Below are 20,024 nucleotides of genomic sequence, written 5' to 3' on the forward strand. Positions count from 1 at the left end.
GTTTATAATGATGGATATTTACATGATATGTATATTATATATATATTAAGATATAAGTTTCCTGAAAGGAAGTAATAATAAAAAAAGACATAAAAATGACATGATAAATCCTTAAAATTGATTGTGATTAAGTGTTGTTAAGTAGTGAATGATGATATTGAAGAATGTAAATTTAATAATGTGAGGGCTGCTTAGTAAAGCATTAAGCGGAGTTCATTACGGCTTTGTACTTACCATACAGAGAGGCAATGGCAACGGCTACCATCTCCCTGCAGCACTGAAGAAAAAAAAATGAAAAGAGAATTTTAATCATTTTTAAAGTAAAAAACAAAAATAAACAAGCTTTCTTCTCAGCAAACATTCTCTGTACATCCCATTATGTTTCAGTGAAAGCTGTAAGAGTAAAGACCTGAAATAGCAAGGAGGAAATAGCATCATCTGCTAATTTCATTCCCCATTGCTCTATTCTATTCTTTCGGCATATTCATTTTACATTATCAACTCACATTTGTACTCATTATCTCTTTGTCATGTTGTTTAGTGGTGGAACAAAATCAGTAAAACTGATAAAAATTGACAGTTTGCACAGAATTTCTAGTTAAAATGAAATGAGTAAATACTGACTGTAAAGAAAGAACAGCATAGAAACACACACATGCAAACACACCCTGCACAGAGCGCAATCTTCATCGGAAGACTTAAGAAGCTGATTGAGAGGGAGCGAAAGATGGAGGGAGGGAAGAAAGACAGAGACGGGCGTGCAGAAGGAGAGATGATAAATAAGGGGAGAGAGAGAGCAGGCGAGGCACTGTTAGGCCATTCAGCAGTGCGGTTCTGGTTTTCTCAGCGTGGCGATGGGTGGACAGCGCGCAGGCCGCTTTCACACAGATAATAGTGTCATTAATCAGCCAGTTGGTGCCTGGGCTCATTATCAGATGTAGGCCGTATGATTATGCTCATTGATTGGGCTGAAATATTCGCCCGCTGTTCTGACCTGGCCCACTCAGACCTGTTCCGGCCCGAGTGTTTATTAACTGACTAATTGATTTGAGGAGGAGAGCTGACAAACTAGACCTGGAATAATTCTCCCTCTAGCGCCACTGTTAGGATCCTCTCTGACAGGAACAAATGAACGATTTCTTTGAAAATTGTTTATGTATGGATGAACATGGATAAAGACTCGTATTCCTAACAAAACCGCTTTTGATTTGTCCTCATGTTTCATGTGATATGGGATGATAAAGTGGACCTTCTTATCACAAATGGCCATGGACTGTATGGTGGTGGTGATGTACCTCTGAGAACGCTCCCACGCCTCTGAAATGCACCTCCTTAGAAGCTCTTCTGTCTGCAGGTAATGTGCAAATGCATTACGAATGCATTACTAATACATATATTACCACACAGACAACGACTCTTAGGAAACTTTAATATATTCCATTCTAAATATATTCTTCCACTGTAAAGCAGTGAACCAGCAAGACACACAACCATCAAACCCCACCGTCTACATTTATAGGCCACTCCACACACTCAATGCTTTTTTTTTTCTTTTCAGAGAATCCATTGCTTGTTTTATCTGCATGTGATTTGATTCAGTTTAACCTTACTGAGTGGTAAAATAAAACTAAATGACTCACTTTGCTTCTCCATTACTGTAAATACATGAGCATGTGTACAGTCATAATAGATTCAGTGCAATAAAATGCCAATAGTAAAGGCTCTTCGGTCACCTCAGCTTCTTGTGTCCCTTATGTTTCTCACATCCATTGCTTAGTTTTAAAATACTTCACAAATGAATGAATGAGGTATAAAATGGCCTCATGAGTGCTGTTTATGAATGGATGGACTATTACGAGTACAGTGACTACTGTCTAATTACTGTGCTTAAAGTTTTTTTTCTCATGACTGATATTTTCAAATGAAACTCACTAACATTCAAATCGAGAGGAGAGCAGAAACACCCTCAGCCAACTGGACCATGATAAAAGAATATCAGTCTATAACCTTTCAAAATTAGGATGGGAAATTGGGGCAGTCAAAAAGGAAACATTAATTTTGCAGAATTATTGTAAAGCCCCAGGGCAGAGACCAAATGATTGCTGCCTGTTCCAAAAAATCACATGGAAATATAGCTCGGCATGCAGACTAGGCCAACTGTCCTCTCATGTACTTTCACATACAAAGAAAGAGCTGTATAGAATGAGTTTCACTTTCTGCTGACTAAAAAAGTCTGAATAGGAATCAAAAGCACCATATGTATCAATATTATTTATTTACTTATTTATTTTAAGGTGACATGGGGAGTTTTTTATGATCAATACTAAGATTATGATTTAAATGCAGACCTCAAGAAGTCCAGCACATTTTCTGGGGGCTTGAGGCAGAATGTTGAATGTTGTGTGCCAGTTTACATGTTCTGTGTTATTAGTTTTGCTCCACTTCACAGTTTTCAAGACAACACTAAATAATGTGTCCTATCCTATGATTAAAATCACAGCACACTTTCAAATTGTGATTCTCATATGAAAATGATTAATCGTTCAGTCCTAATTCATTCATTCAAACTACGCTTTGAACTAATTTGGTGCTGGTTACCTTTGTAAATTGCAGAGAAGAGGCAAAAAGAAGACACATAAGAGACTGTATTTTCTTAAGAAGACATGTTTCGAAGAAGTTTCTGCTTTGTCTCTAGTCAGGAATGGATCTGCCAGTGGGCTGAAAATGAGGTTGAGAAAATGCACAAAGCAGAAGGCCAGAGTAGCCCTATCTATATTGGAGCCCCTGCAATTCGGCATGGCTTTGTCCCTCATCCACTTTATAAATATATGTATGTTTGTTTGTTTATTTATTTATTTATATGTTCATGTACATATTCATACTCCTTCACCTAGATCTAAATTATAATCTCTTTCAAAGCGAGGAGAATTTGCAGGGGCTAAGTGTAGCGCGTGTGTCTGCGCATGCACATAGTACCAACTCAAGAGAAAATGGCTGATATCTAAGCGCTCTGATTAGCTGCAGAAAGTCAAAAGCATCCAGCTTTGTTTCTCCATCAGCTCCATTAGGGTGAGTAAACAGCATGTGTGCTCATAGCAGGCCCTATGCTAGCAAGAGGAAACAAAACCGTGTGGCACGATGCGAGCAGCAAATGTAAAACTGCTGACACTTTGCGACTGAGTTTGAGGCCGGCAGCAGAAAATCTCCCAGTGTGAAGGTAGAGGTGTGAAATCCATTTAAGAGTGCCGCGGGCAGAAAGGTTGCCATGCTGACGAAAAGTGCCTCTCTAAGGTAGCAGTGCAACAAGCCCTGTGTGTGTAGCCTCGTGGTGATAGTAGTGATAGAGAGTAAGACATATGTGTGTGGGTTTTGTGGTGGTGTTGAGATGAGACGATGTGGTCGTTTAGTGTACCGTAGTACCGTAGCAAGCTAATTCAGCTCCCAGAATCACAGCAAAAGTATTAAGCGACAGCAAGGAGTTACCCTCAGGATTAAGGAGTCACAGTGATGCTGGGTCTACAGCAGCTATTCACCAAAATCTTCCCTCAGAACCAGGCAGAAACACAGATCTCAAGTGCAGTTTGAGCATTTTTCTATAGCAATCCAGTGTTGCGGTGTTTTGGCCAAAGGGCACCATCGCAATTTTTTATCCTCCATTCCATGAAAACATTAACTATCCTCACACCGTAATCGCAGAATTCACTCATCACCTACAATGCAAACAGCACACAATTTACATGCAACTAATCCTCTTAAGGTTCAGCATCGCAATTTCAAAGCATGAAAACTGACAATTATGACAATGTTTTAAATGTTCTCTTTTTTTAAGGAACATTTTCGTGCCATAACTCTCCATTAATTGAGTCCCATCTTCCCTGCAAATCCACAGGGCACAAAATGGCGGCCAAACAAACAAACAGGCCTACTCACACTGCTATGGCATCTATGCAATGTGGGTTTTGTTTGCAGAGCCAGAGAAAGAGCTAAAGTGGAGAGGTAAAGACAAAGTGGAGACTAATATATGGTTTAGCAGGCCAGTTTCAAGCCAGAGTGAGCAAAACAATGGGCCACACATAAAGCAAAGTCCTGTTACTGCTTTTAAGATGAACGACTGTGCCAATAGTAGAGCATAGCCAAAACGGCCTCTCAAGAAATACTAATGAAAAGCCTTCTTTCGGCTAAGGCCACTGCGGTTAGCTCAAGTTTAATTCATGTGACAAAAAACAGCCTACATAGCATGCATTCAGTTAATATGCTTTTAAAACGTATCTGCATTTGTGAAAATTGCATCCTCTGATTCATGACATTACCAAAATGCTAAATGCAGCAGGTTGGTTTTGCGAGAAACACCAATAAGTCTTAAAACCTCCTTAATGTTGATTTGAGTCTTTTTTGGGGTAAGGGTAAAAGATTCACCATCTTCAATTTGTTCATGTTGATTATTGCAGACTTACTGTTAGTTCAATTCTTGATTTAGATCTCTAATTATGATCAGAAATAACCTCATTTATTAATTCATATAGATCGAGTAGGCAGACAGGTTGATCACTGTACAGGTAATACGTGTCTAGAAACTTCCTGGTGGAAAATCTAGGAAACTCAGTCATGGATTTAAAATACTTCAAAATAACATCATAAACCATGTAAGTTTAATGTGTCTCACTTTTTGCCTGGCCTACGGTGTGGAAGTGTTGGTTGAGCACAGAAAGTGGGCCAAAACCATTCAGCACTAAGAATTGCTGCAAAGGGCTATGAGCAATGGAGTCGTACATGTCATGTCTCTGTCTGACCTGACAGACTAAATCAATGAAACAAAGTTATATATCGGAATGCTGTATCTGAAAATCTTTCTATCGTCTCATCTGAGCGTGTGCATCACAATGAATCAGCATTTTCACAGAAGTAAACAGCATTTGTGTGACTTTCTATGCTACAGACAAACATTTTTCAACAGAAGGATGAGTAATTTAAGAGCTTTGTTATTACTACTATATTAGTAGTATTACTACTATAACTCATGCTCAGTATGGTAAGAGAACATGCCATCAAACATCTTCCGCTTGGTGTGAATTGACAAAAGTTCATATAGTTGCATCTTGTATGTATTTCTAACAAAGCCAATTTAATGTATTTTATTAAATGAAATTTTCATACTTTTATTCTCAGGCAAATTTGAATTGTCTATTGTCTTATCAAAATCAGTATTTACATTTGAGCAAAAGAAAAGATTTAATAGGATAAATTAAGTCATAGATTTGCAGAACAAGCTAAGAAAACATATGCATCTATGGAAAGTTTCAGATATGGACATCAGTATATGCTGCCACACTAGGGAAGCTGACTCAAAAAAGATAGTTGGCAAAAATATAACATCAAGATATTGGAAAACATTTTCACAGTAGGTATCATGATTTTTAATTTTTCTGGGGTTTGATAAGTTGGAACAGACACAATGTGCCAGCCACCCAGCAGTGTCACCTTTAAAAGTGCCGATCTGAGATAAGTGAAGGCTCCTCTAGCATCAGAAGCCTGAAAAGATCTCAGTTCTGTCCTCTTTTCCTTAACAAAGCGCTGTGTTGAACAAAAAAAGAAGCCCTGGCTCTTAGCATTCTCCCTGCTACCCTGCACACAGCTAATATTAGCCTGATCCCAATAATGACACAGCGTTTACTGACCATTACAGCTCTTTTAGTGCACATGCGTCTTTGATGTTCAACTAGACAAAAGTGGATACAACACATGGAAGCTGTCAGACAGAAGAGAACAATGAGAGACGGACAAACTGAGGAGAGGTAGAGCCATGGCTAAGGCCCTCATCTGTCAGTACATGAGCGCAATGGAATGTGAGTACTGCTGTGTAAATGTGTTACAGTGACCCCTATCAGACAATGAATATGGGGTACCTTCACTGACCAGCACAAAGATGATATGATGCATGTGAAATTGTCAGTTTATTTATTTATTTTTGTATTTGAATTTCATTCAAATATTCGTGAATATTCATACAGCATCTTCTTGATATCCAAAAACATCTCCAAGATAGTAGCTTTACAGGAGAGGGCTAAAACATTCTTAATTTTTAATGTAAGTTAAGGTAAAGAGATTTTTTCTATTGGTCCATTCATCATGAAATTCTCACACAAAGTAAAAGACGGCTGCTGCATTCAAATGATATAAAAGAAATGTGTTTTTTTTTTTGCACAGCAATGATTTATTGTGCTTCTAACACTGTAGAATTTGTGAAAATGTAATAAGGTTTATAAACGAGTCATACAATATTACTATATTTTACCAAATAAAGTGAATGGTGTACTGGCTACTGTACCTGAATGACTATAAGTACAGTGACCCTATACAATAAATTTTGCAAAGCTGCCAATTTTTCAAATGAAAAGATTTGTAATGCATTGCATGCAACATATAATTCATGTATTACTCATTAATAGCTGTAAAAACAGCTTTCCTTATATTAAAGGAAAAGATGAATGTGCACAATAATAATATTCACAAAAGGACAATGAATAAAAGGCTTACCTTCCTTTAGCATTAGCATACAGGAGCCTGAACACACACTCACTCTCACGCTCTCCCACAAACACTCTCACACTCGCATGGGCAGGCAGACAAGAGAGCCCATCATTGTTCTCCACTAACTCCTCCCACACAAAGCTCAACCAGTACGTGTGGAGATATGCAGGAGCAACAGAGTGCACACATACACACACAAACACACACACACACTGAAATGTGTAGATGACAGCGTGCAAGTCTTCACACAAAGAATCCCGATGAGAATCCAGTGCAGTCACATGACGTGTGCGCGTGCCTAAGCGTGTGTATGTATTTGTGTGGGTAAATGGCCAGAGGGCTGCTCCAAACAGGAAAGCAATGTAGGGAAACCCTACAAGCCACCACCCTGAAACAGAAGTGGATATAGAACACATCTGTTTTACGAGACCCTCGGGGGGGCAACACAGGTCCGAACACACACATGCACTGAGCATGTGCATTATTAATAATTCTTAATGGTGCCATTATATGGAACAGTAGTTTGCTGTTTTAACATGGCAGAGTAGATCAGAAGGAAACCGTATAGAATTCTTTTTCTGCTTGGTGATTATGCTTTTTCTTTATTTGTATTTTATTGCTGAAATTCCTTCTCAAACCCTTTCACATAGGAATCATGCCTTGGCTGGCAGCTAAGATGTCTTACTTCACCTTAGCCATTCTTGCCTGTGTACCTGACTATATTTCAAATCTGTCCAACAAATACAGGTTTCTCCAAAACAGTAACTTTACAGGAGAGGGCAAAAACCTTCTTCATTTTTAAGGTAAGTTAATATTAAATGATTTTATTCACACTTATTTTGGACCATTTCTTTTGGTCTATTCATCGTGATTTTTACCTTAATTTAACAGCTGCTGTTCTCAAATGATAAAGAAAAATAAAAACCAAACAAAAAAGTAGATTTTTTTTTATTTTGTACAGCAACAAACTGACATTTATCCAAATAGCAAAGATGTGTTTTGACGTAACTGCAGATGTGAAGCTGTGTGCTGAGAGATGAGTATATAGAAAATGAGTTTGTACAATCCTGTGCTGTCCTTGTCCTTGCAGCACATTCTGTGGTACACTATAAGTATGTAATCTAGTTCTTACACACCGGAGAGATAGGAAGAGAGTGGGGCAGGGCTTAGATATGGAAGCCAGCAGCTAATAAGAGAGGAAAAGGCAGAATAGAAAAGAGAGAGGGAGATAGTGAAGGAGAGATAGATGGAGGGGGTTGCAAGTGGTCTTATCTCTCTAATAGGCTAATCAGCATTGCTGTTCTGCGTTTTCTGTTGAAGTTTTTGTCTGATATGTACAATATTGTTATGTCAGTGCAAAAAATATGCTAATATGTTGTTGCATAAGAAAAAAGAGCTAGTGTCAGCCTGTCACTGAAATTTTGGATGTGTTTTATTCATGGCTCATTTTGAGCATGCTCTAATGGAAATGCATTTAGTTTTTATGAATGGGTATGATGCAGAATTGCAGACTATATTCTACACATTTGTTTGAGGCATATTTGAGTTTCATGTTATTTTTATTACATTTATAAATAAATACATGTACTGTGGCAGTATTAAATTTAACTATATAGACTTAGTCATGTTCAAAATACCTATGATCTCAAGTTGTATTAATGCCTAACACATTACAGTCCGCTTGAATAAAAATCAAGAAATCAATATCTGAATGAATCATACACCGAACTCTATTCTATACGTATGTGATGCAAGACACGCATGCACTCTTGCACGCGTGCGTGCATGCACGCATACTGCACACATAGTGTTGTGCATTTTACATTTACACCACATGTTTTTCCCACATTTAAACCAGCTGATGTGCACAAAGACAATACAAATACACTGAATGGCTCCCATTATAAAATCTAATTAATTTGCCCAAACTGCCTTTGTTATTGGAGCTGGCCTGGAGAACAAAGGGGAAGTAGCACGCTCATATGCCGCCGCCGATCCTGCCTACATACTTCAACGGCACCTCAATGTACAGACCACATCCACCCACTCTGTGGTGCTCCCTGTCAATCACGCCGGCGGTGGACAGCACCTCCGCCACAGCCATTTTGTGATCAGAGCAAAGGGGAGGAGGGCTGTGTGCTGTTCATTATTTAGAATATTCCATACGGTCGGAGTGGAACTAGTACTGAGGCATTCTGATTTCTCCATGAATTTTCATGTCCTTTTAGAAAATCTAAATGCCAAATGACCTAATGAGGTCTAATTTACCATTATTCTATAAACAGAATTACGCATTTTATAGGCTTTGTCCTAACAGGGACTGCCCCTTTTTTAATCTTTTAACAATACTTAATGTCCTTCATTGGTACAGATTAGTAGCCTGTTTAGGAGCACTCGTTTCTGATTTCATTAGTCAATATTGTATACATGTGCAAATCAGTCTGTGCCCGGGAAAAACTTAGGCAGCACTTTGGAACCAAATAAATATCGCTATGTTTGTAAAACAACTGATGTGTCATCAATGCTGACTGGTTCTGGCCAGTCAAATGGAGCTTTATGTCTACTGCACTTCAGGGCGAATGCGAGGTTAAATCCTTGCTGTTCAGCTCAGCATTTGGTATAGCATACAGCACCACACCCAGAGCCACTGAGAGCAAATGGAGCCACACACAGACCGAAAGGTTGTGATGAGGTCCTTACTGTATGTATATATGGCTGATCAGAGATATAAAAAATACATACATATATCATAATTTATGCTCTGAAAGCTCCTAAAATGCCACTGAATGAGTCTCAAATGCTGTCAGTGAGTCATCTGTAATTGGCCCCTTGTATATGTACCAGCTCTCTAAATATCATGCAGTGAATAATAATTTAAATGAGGCGTTTAAATGAGCCGTGATGAACGCGTACATATAAAGTATATGTTCTGCACCCTTGTTATAGTGCCGGTGTTACTTATCTGAAGTACATCTAGAAGCATCAAACATTTTTTTTCAGAAAACAGGCATTTGGAAGGGCTGTCACGCCACACCATGAATAAATAAATAAATAAATAAATACTCTATACAATAGAAATGTGGTCCAGCACATGATCGCATTTTGAGTATGAGGAATATTTGGTCTTCTAAACGTATCCATATGGATTTGGGTGGTGATAAAGCTGTGTGCTGTAGTGTGAACGTGTAGTGGTGTTGTAACCTCATGTGATGTGGTGTAGAGTAGGCATGTAGTAATGTAGTGTAGCATAGTCATGTTGTCGCATGGTGGTGTAGCGTACTAGTGTAGCACAAAATAGTATGGCACAGTAGATGTGGTACTGCAATAGGGTACTGTCATTTTTCTCAGTATGTCTGATTTAACTGATCATATTTATTTGTTTATTTATTTTTTCCATTTATATACCACCATTCTCAAATGGCCACTTACTCATTTATTTATTTATGTATTACTATGACTATTTTATACAATTTATGAGCCTTTAACTTGGATGTGTGTCTGTAAAGCAGTTTGACTTATAATTGCTTGTATGAAAAATGCTATATGAATAAAGATGGGCTTGCTTGATTGATTTGAATGGAAGAGCAGATTTCTCCTATTAAATAGTGATGTGAGCAGCCCCTTATCGGTTTACCTTGCAATTGAGCCCTTCATGCACACTTTTGGACACACATTTGCATGAGCAAACACACGCAGACACATGCATACACCTGTCGAAATCCATGTGTGCACGCTGAACAAAAACATGATCACACAGGATGATAGAAGATCAAAGGGTTCAAACCGTCATTGTTCCCATATGGGAGAAAAAACCTAATTTGCTGATGTCTGTGAGAGTGAATCAGCCTCTTGCAGTCAAAGAGCAGATGTGCAGAACAAACCACTAGTCTGGAGTCACCCTCAAGAGCGAACACCTGACTGGACATCAGACCTACCACACCCACCACACCTAGCATTGATAGTACCGCCTGGTCTTCATGCACCACCGTACTTGAACCAGAGACTGACATTGTTTCCTATCTAACAAGTCATTTAACCTCCCAGGTATTATTCAAAATGTGACTGATGGACTTCAGCCACACGTTCAGCCCATCCGTGTGTCGCAGCCAGAATCAATGAGATTCTCTTCCCTTCCACGATGGGTTGCACGATGGATCCAGCCTTTATTGCGGAATCGAGACACACCTCGACCTCAAATATCCAGACTGAGCCACTCCACTCCCAGCAGAAGTGGCTTTTCACTCAGCTTTGGGTGTGAGAGTATGAGAGTTAACCTCCATCTGCAAACATCACGGACCACTTTGTCTACAGCTGCCAGTCTGCTTTCTAGTATAATGCCATCTCTGCTGAACTGACATATAGTACATGTTTGTGGGCCCTGTGCTTCATAAGAACAGCCATCAATCTCTTACCAAAAACCTCCCTGAAATCTCAGGATGACTCTGATCAGTGTCACGTCTCAATCTAAGAGTGCTGTGTGTGTGAGAGAAAGTGTGTGTGACTCCGTTTGTGCATTGATCACATTTACGGTGTGAATGGGGCTCAGACACACAGGCTCTCAGCGCTGTCTCGGCTCAGAGGCGACTCTTTGTCTCCGGGGTTTGTGGAAGGATTTTCAGGACAGCGTGCCCAACATTATATGAAATTGATTGCATGCAGCAAAAGGGCCTGCATTTTCCTTTCCCGAGGGTGCTTTTTTTGGGAAAAATTCCTGTAGGGCTGGTTGTCATTCGTATCTTTAAGAAAAGGCGGACTCTTTTCTCCACGGCCAGGCTTTACATCGCTGACAGTTGTTAAGGTGCTCGTCGCCGTGTGCAGTGCTTGACAGGTTTATATGATAAAGTGACACACCGTTTAGCAGGGTGTGCAGGAGGACTGTTCAGGAGCATTATCATGGGTATGACTGGGAAAGGCAACAACTTTTGCTTTTGCATGCAGAGTGCTGCTGAAAGTTTCTAAAAAAAAAACAGACAAAGGCCTGAGGCTCCTCAGGCCTGGGAAAAATGCATAGATAGATATGTGAAAGGAATGAATGTGTGCAAGTATGAGTGTCTATGTGGGAGAGAGTGTGCGTGTGCATGCTCCCGGCACTTACCCTCGGATGACCTGACGCGTTTTCGTCTCAGAAGACAGTGGCGTTGATTGTGTCCTAGTGCTTCCACTAGCTTTTTTTCCCCTCTTTCTATTTTGTTTCTTGCTCTCTCTGCCTCTCTGTCTCCTCTCTGACTCTCACACTCTTCAGGAGCATCAGATCGGTAGCCTCACCCTGGCACAGAGAGTGGCGAGGCACATGGGAGGGGTGTTTTGTAATCTGCCAGGTCGTACCACCCTGGGGAGAGAGTGGAGGAGGGGGGGGAGGGGGAGAGCGATAGGAAGCGCAGCGCTCTCCGGCTATACCTTCGCTGCATCCCTCCGTCTGCGGCCCGAGTGGTCTCTTCCACTTCCTGCGTCCTGATTGGAGCTCCCACTTCGCCTTCATTAAAATTCAAGGAAGGAGAGGAAGAAAAAAAAGAAGAAGGAGAAGAGAGGGGGATGCCTTCGCACTGGAGATTGATTCAGCCAACATTATTTGCCTAAGATGTAAGGATTAGTATTAGTCATTGGGGCACGCTACAATGAGCACACCGCCATCATCTTACTGTACATGCGACGCAAGCTATCTGCACGCTGGGTGTGTAAGCGGCTGAGGCAGCGTGTATGTGTGTGTGTGCGCGTGTGTGTGGGCTGGCGGATTTGGCGAGCGTGGCAGTACAGTCACACACATTTGCAGACATTAAAAAGGGAGCAAAGAGAACAATTGTATCCCATTAGCGCCAGCCTTCCCTATGCACTGTGCTGATATGCTTATATTGCAGCAATTTACTGTAAACCCCTAACTTCATTTCAGCCAAAGAACAATAAAGAGATTTAGTTGCACTTAAATGAGGAAGAATGTCCGCTGGGGAGCCACGCCAGCAATGACAAGGCTTTTTGTCTTGTTGCATGCTCAAAATGCCTCACGCTTCCATATGCACAATAGTTTTTATCACACAATGGGCCTGTGTGGCATTGACACTGACAGAGTAATTGCATGCTCATATAGGTTCAGGTTAATTGCACTTCAGTGTCTACTGGAACTGCACTTGAGTTTGACTCTATGGATTTCATCATCTTGTTGGAAATATTTCAAGTCGGAATGATAACTGATCTCAGAATCTGCCAGATAAATGCATACGAATAACTAGACATACTATATGCTTCGCCTATGCCTTGTTTTCATGTCTTCTATACTCATGCTTTGTTTTTATGTATCTTATGTTTTTCTTCTATTGGTTTTTTTGCCCCTGAGCTCCTTTCATGAAATTTGTGTGGATTTATTGACTATTTTCCAACCTCTCTTTATCCTTGTATTGTGCCTCATTCAAAGAGCACTACAGGCTGGAACTCTCCTTAGAGCTTCACCATGAATGGGCGGAGCTAATGTGTTTTTGGCTGAATAGGCAACTGTATCCTTATATGTTGGAACAAAATCTTATATCTCCATTTTTGTCTCCATTTTTCATCTTTTAACATAATTTAAGAACTTCAGCAGTCCTTTACATTGTGTGAAAATTTCATAACGAATGGTCCAACAACAATGATCCAAAATAATTATATTAAAAATGGTAACCTGGAATAAAATCTTTTTAGATTAACTTATATTAAAAATTCAAAAACATTTCTCCTGTACAGCTACTATTTTGGAGATATAAGGTTTTTGTCCGACAGCGACAACATGTTATTTCACTAATTTTATTGACATCACAAAAACAATGAATTTAAAACAAGCTGTTTTTAAAAATAGTTTCCATATATGAACTGTATGGACTGGGGATAATGTTTTAAAACTTGTTTACATACTAATACTTTAAATTATATTAAAAAAAAGTGAGGGAAAATTACATGGTATAGGCCCTTTTGGTTTGTGGACAATGCTACTTGCAGTCTCCATCACCCATCAAACGTCTGGAGCAGTCACTAAATCAATAAGAAAGTGGTGTTCGCAGAGAAAAATACAACCACCAGCACTGCAAATTGTATCTTCTTCAAATGGAAAGCAAATACAATTTGAACTCAGCAGATCGGAGCAAAGCGGTTTGCATTTCGCAGTTCATATAATTGGGAGTATACCGCTCACAGCTGATTTCTCCAATGATATAAAAACAGGACCACTGTGGTCATTTGAGTACCCAGGGCGGTAAAGGTAACAATGATTTGATTTGAGAGGTTGGCGTGTTTTGTATTCGCTTTGATTGACATAAATCCCTAAGGTGCAAAAAGCAATGTCCATCGGGTCTCATATTGATAGAGGCTTTGATTGACAGGTAGACGTGGGAGGATGACCTGCTGTTTTGGTGCATATGCAGGCTATGCTATTATGGATGCATATTCCTGTCTTTTGTCCTCTCACGCCTGCATGGGAAAAGAAAACAAAGCATTCTGTTGATCTGGTGTGTGTGTACTCACAGACTCTGTGTGCAATTATGCTTGTCAGTGCATGTGTATGTTCATACGTGTGTGTGTGTGTATGTGTGCGTATACTAATGTGTGCTGTAGTTGGCTGTCGTGGGTGTTGATATGTGTTTGTGTATGATTGTGTTAATGTTGCCTTTAGTAAATAGCTGTGGAGTGAAGATGGTTGTGCTCCCTGCCCCCAACAAAGCAACTGCATCTGCACGCCTGACTGCCACCCTCACTGCAGACACACAATGTGTGTGGGAGAATGTGTGTGTGTGTGTGTGTGTGTGTTTCTCAGCCTATCTAAGTAGCATTTTTGAGTTTTTTCTTCAGCATTGTATATGGATGGAATTATTGCACTATTTTTGCTTTGAATTCTAACATGCACATGTCTGTATGTGTGTACAGTACTGTGCAAAAGTCAGAGACCACTTTAATTTCCTGTCGAAATGCCCATTAACTGCAGGTTGTTCATTTCTCAGCATCAGGAAAAAAAAGCAGAAAAAATATTCAACAGAAAATTACACAGAAGCCTCAACAACTAAATATAATATCATTTTTCAGTATTTAGTGAATTTTCAGTATTTACTTTTATTACAGCTTCCATTCTTTTTGGGAGACTTGCTTTCATTACTTTTAAAGAAATCTGCAGGGATATTTTTCTACACTTCTAAAGTTCAGTCTTAGAAATTGGTTGCATTTTCTGCTTTTCACAATTCAAGTAATCCCAAACACGTTCAATGGTGTTGAGGTCTGGACTCTGAGGTGGTCAGTCCATTGTTCTGAGGACACCGGCAGCTTCTCTGACTGATTTGCAATTTTTGTCTGTTTCCTCTACTCAGTAACTCAGTAAGGATGTGCAGCTTCTTGACAGCTACACACCTTTCAGACTCACAGTGTTGAGGTGTCTTCTCACAGTGGAAGGATGGACAGAGAAACCTGTGGGTTTTTTCAGATCTGGAGCAGTTTTTCTCCTCTCTCTCAAAGATATAAGCTTTAAGTATTGTTTAGCTGATGGGGACAGCATTGGTGGTCTAGCAGGTCTTGTATGGTTGTTAGATTCTCTGTATCTTTTAACAGTATTTTGAACTTCAGATTTTTTTCTTTTTTTCTCCTCAGAAATATTTGCTGCAAATTAAATAACTTGTACTTAATGGTCGACTTGACTGAAAATGAAAATGAAGGGTGGTCTCTGACTTCTGCCCAGTGCTGTGTCCATATATGCGTGCATGTGTTTCTTGTTGTACCTTGATAGCGTTATATGGAACATTATACAGAGTGTATGAATTAAAACATTGTTCAGGCCATTTCTTCAATTCTGACACGTTTCAAGTGTGTGTGTTTCTCCTTCGTTATATAGAATTTCTCATTCATTCTCTTTCCGTGGTGACAGTGTGTGTGTGTCCTCTTCAGTGCAGTACGGAGGTGAGTCAGAAAGCTAAGGAAAAGAAAGCTAAGGAATGGCTTCGTTCCTGCCAAAGCTGCAGGCTGGCAGCGGCCCCACCCTACAGGACTGGTTGTGTGCTCGTGCCTCCACTGCCTCAGCACAGCAGGGACATGATTAGCTGCCGCTACTGGAGTTTGACTGAGAGACGGAGGGAGAAGAAAACGATAGTAGGATGGAGAGGGGGGGAACAGGGGAAGAGGAAATTGGCCATATATGCTTTCCTTTGGGAAGGCCCCATTGATTTTAACGTATCACGAGACTGTAGAGATGGAGGAGAAGATGAGTGGGGGGTGGGGGAGTGGGGAGTTGTTGGGGGTGGGGGTGCATGTAGTGGTCATATATGTTTTCCTCTTGCAAAGAACCATTGATTGGACATCATCATTTGAGTTTGACAAAGTGACAGAGGCAAAATAAAGAAGAGGGGGGGGGGAGGTGGACAGAGAGAGAAACTAAAAGACAGATGTTGAGAGAGATGCTGAAAGAGAGAGAGACAGAGAGAAAGAAACTGACAGAGAATACTTTGAGAAAAGAGAAGAAGAGGAAAGAGAGACTGACAGAGAGAAACGAGAGACTTAGAAAGATACTCAATGAGAGAGACAGAAAGATGCAGACAGAAGGATATTTACTGAGAGAGAAGTACAAAAGATAAGGATACTGAACGAGTAAAAGGAGAGATAGAAACAGAAATCAGAGGAGAACAATACTGGGATGTAAAAGAAACATATAGAGAACACAGAGAGTGAATGGAGGAAAGAAATAAGAAAGAAAGATAGAAGAGATAAAAATACTGAGGGAGACAGAGAGAAAAGAGATAGACAAAGACACTGAGAGAGAAAACAGAGATAGAGAAAGATTCTGAGAAAGAGAGAAGAGATACAGATACTAATAGAAAAAGAGATGAGAGATAGACAAAAAAACTGAGAGAGAGAGAGAAAAGAGAGAAGAAAGGTACAGATCCTGAGAAAGAAAGAGAGAGATACTGAGAGAGCAGTGCTCGCCCAAACAACATTACTCAAACACTCATTCTCAAAATCAGCCTTAAAAATAGTAATAATTACATTTCATAATTAGCCATAATTTTAAGTATGTTTGCTAGTTTTAGGTATTTTTAATGAAAATATTTCTAATCAAATAAAATAATTCTCTTTGTTTAAACGTTGTTTACCATTGCCATATCTTTTTCAGCTTATCTTGCTTCAGTCCATCAAAGAAAAGAGATCACATTGTGAAATCACTGGAGGAGAGTGGCTGTGATCTGAGTTCAGCTAACATAACAGGAGTATGACACAATTCACAGCTTAATACAACATCCATCATTATACAACTGACATTTTTCCTGAATTTACATGTAAATGTTTTGTTTAAATCAGTGATCATTAATCCTCTCTTAAAGCTCTGAACAATGTCAGGAGTCCAGGAGAGTGTTCTAGAGCTGTTTTGGGCTGTTTAAGGGTTAACAAAAAACAAAGCTTCTAAATGCTAAATAAGGAAAAGAATACTAATATCACAAAGAAGATTTATTTGGACTATCTCTCTCTAGAGAGAGAGAGAGACTGAAAGCGAGAGAGATAATGAAAGCGATACTGAAAGAGAGACAGAGAAAGAGAGAGAGACAGAGAGATGCTGAGCGAGACAAAGACACATACTGGGAGAGAGAGAAATGTAAGAGAAAGCTACTGAAAATGAAAAAAGGGAAAGTGCATGAAAGCAAAAGAGAACTAGGAACATAAAGAGAAAAAGATACTGAGAGAGAGAGAGAGAGACCTCAGGTGGGGGAAGGGGAATTCAGATCATACACACTTCTCATGGAAGCTCCACTGACTGTGATTCGTCATTAGACGGTGATGTTCCCCTTTGGCTATGTCTAAATGGCTGACGGTTGAGAGTGCATGCGTGTATGCGTTTTGAATGTACATGTGATGCGTTTGTGTGCCCATGCCTGTGTGTTTGTGAGTGTATGACTGTGAATTAGGAAGCTGTGTGTTGAGAGGCAGTGTAAGATATCCCACAGTCCATAGAGCAGCTCCTGTTCTAATGGACTCCATCTGTCTGCTCCCATCACCCACAGAGAAGGCAGAGATCCTGCTAATATTTATGCTCACACCATGCAAGTGATGGCGGCCCCCTGGAGCTCCCTCTCAAAGCCCGGACACCGGCTTGACAAACTGTAGCTGAGATGCTACTTTGCTGCTTTTACGTTTGATGGAAAGGCCATTACAGTTAAGATACAGTAAAGTCCCAGCTGTGAAACTCAGAATATTGAACTCTGTCATGTTGAATATTTAGTACTGAGTCATGAATGTTGATTTTTCCTGGATATAATGACTCTCCAATTGCCTCTTAGTGTAGAATCACCTGCATTAACATGTACACTGTAAAGAACTGATGCCGATGTGTACTGGAACACAGCAGTGATTTACTAAATAAAAAGGGTGCATTCTGGGAGATACAGGTTAAGCTTCTTGTCATAGGAGCTAAAATTACTGTAATTTGCAAAGCATACCGAGATGATACCCGAGTGACCGGGACTTGAGCAGCCTGTCTCTGAATATTGAACTGATAGGGGTGGAGCTTCCCAGCATTCTTTGCTGTACTGTTTTCTTTAATTTAATTATATATGTTTCATCTACACTTAATTTCACATTAGCTTTTTTAACATGTTGTTCTCACCCCGAAGATACATTTGAATGAATTTCAGATGTTCCAACCACTAGTTAATTATCTATTGGTGGGGATATTTTGTTACTGTCTCCTTACTATGTAATAGTTATGCATACAATGCAACGTTCAATCACTTGCTACCAAAAGCTAACTAGATATACTTGTCATGTCTGCACAGTATCGCTGGTCAAAAAAAAAAAACTTGGTTTAAATTACTTTTCTACTTCATTTGACCACAGCAACTGTCCTTTACTTTGTGTGAAAATGTTATAGGCTAATAGAAACGCTCCGCAATTACTTGCAATAAAATCTTTTTAAATTAACTTGTATTAAAAATTAATACTGTTTTTTGCTTTCTACAGTAAAGTTACTACTTTGGAGATTTTTAGTTTTTTTCTTGTTTTCTGACAGCGGCAATATGTCTTTAAATGCTGTACTACATCATCTTAAAAAACAGGGCTCTCAGACAGTTGTGGGTGCAAGCTAGAGCATTTTTGAGCTCTAATATAGAAATACAGGGGTGCAGGGAAAACTATAAAAATGAAGAGTTTAATTTGTGTATCCATTTGTGACAATTTTAGATATGAATAGGTTTGAAAATAACAACAGCATTTTTATTTATCCAATAATTATGGTATTAATAGTAATACAGCATATATGTGATATTGATATTTTGTTATTGATGATATTTCTTGCAGGTATAAAGCTCACTTCCAAGACAGTATATCATTAAAAAAACAAAGATAATTCATTAAAGTGGCCTTTAACCAGTTTTGGAAACCCTTCAAATACAGTAAGCAACTGTATTTGTACTGTAAAAGGTCTATACATAGCACACACAGTAAATAACAGGTGAAACTGCTGCCAATAAATTACTCTAATTTCACACTAACATTTTTTAAAGTATAGAAATGTATCAGTATCAACATTAAATCCAGCATTAATTCCAATATAAAGTCGTGCGTAAGTACTAAGTCCTGGTGTCTGGCCTTCTTTCTTTATTTCTGCATAATTCACTTTACTAGATGTCTCTCAGCATCTGAAAGTTAATTTCTAGAGAGAAAGGGTCGATGTGTGTGTATGTGTGTGCGTGTGCATGCACATGTGTGCAGTTAAAAGCTGGCTGTCAGCATCTCGAGCTGCTGAAATGCATGGCTGCCCACTCGCCTGTTTGAGGATACACCCAGCTGTCCTAGGCCTAGCTCAACCCTGCCGCCCCTGTGTAGGATGAGAGGATGTATGTGTGTGTGTGTGTGTGTGTGTGTGTGTGTGTGTATGTGTGTGTGTGTGTATGTGTGTGTGTAGGCTGCTCACAGACGGTTGTCAGGGCTCAGCTATTTAAAGCGAAACTCCACCGCAGTGCTGCTTGAAAAGAAAAAAAAAAGAAAAGGAAGGCGAGAATAACGAAAGGAAAGCCCACTGGACTGAATACACTTTTCTCCTGTATTCTGCGTTCAGTATTACATTGATTACACTGGTCTATTTCCTAAAGCCAGTGACACGGTCTAGGTTCATGATCATGAATCGTTTTCAGCTTTATGAATGATGCAACATAATGTGATCATGGCATTCATGGCTGCCTCAGTTGTCTGCGTAATTAATCACTGTAAAAAACAATTCAATATTTTAACCTAAACATTAAGTAACTTGGTTGCATTAAAATTTGGAGTTCTTTAGTCAACAGCATGTAAAACACACAATACTGTTATGTTAACTTACTATTATTAGTTCAATCAACTAATATTTTACGTTAACTAAAGTACTTACTTATGAAGGTTAAAAGTTACTTAATAAAGGCAACCAGGCTACTTACTTTAGTTAAAATACTGAATCATTCTTTACAGTGAAGAAGTAGTTCAGTAAAATCTGAAAAAAAAAAACACACAATCTTCCTTTTAAGCCAAATGCTTTC

At 39.4% G+C, this 20,024-nt stretch overlaps 1 long non-coding RNA gene across 1 annotated transcript in view; it reads right to left on the reverse strand.

Annotated features, from left to right (window-relative positions):
- The window catches only part of LOC118813625, a 24,026-nt gene extending 12,230 nt beyond the window's left edge, over positions 1 to 11,796 (reverse strand). Inside the window, exons 1-2 of the long non-coding RNA XR_005007660.1 lie at positions 11,624 to 11,796; positions 235 to 277 (exon numbers count right to left, since the gene is read on the reverse strand). This is a non-coding gene — a long non-coding RNA (uncharacterized LOC118813625). The remainder of the gene's footprint in view (positions 1 to 234; positions 278 to 11,623) is intronic.
- Between the last annotated feature and the right edge of the window lie 8,228 nt (positions 11,797 to 20,024).

Source organism: Colossoma macropomum, unplaced genomic scaffold (genome assembly GCF_904425465.1).
Source record: "Colossoma macropomum unplaced genomic scaffold, Colossoma_macropomum, whole genome shotgun sequence".
In the NCBI taxonomy this organism is placed as follows: Eukaryota; Metazoa; Chordata; class Actinopteri; order Characiformes; family Serrasalmidae; genus Colossoma; species Colossoma macropomum.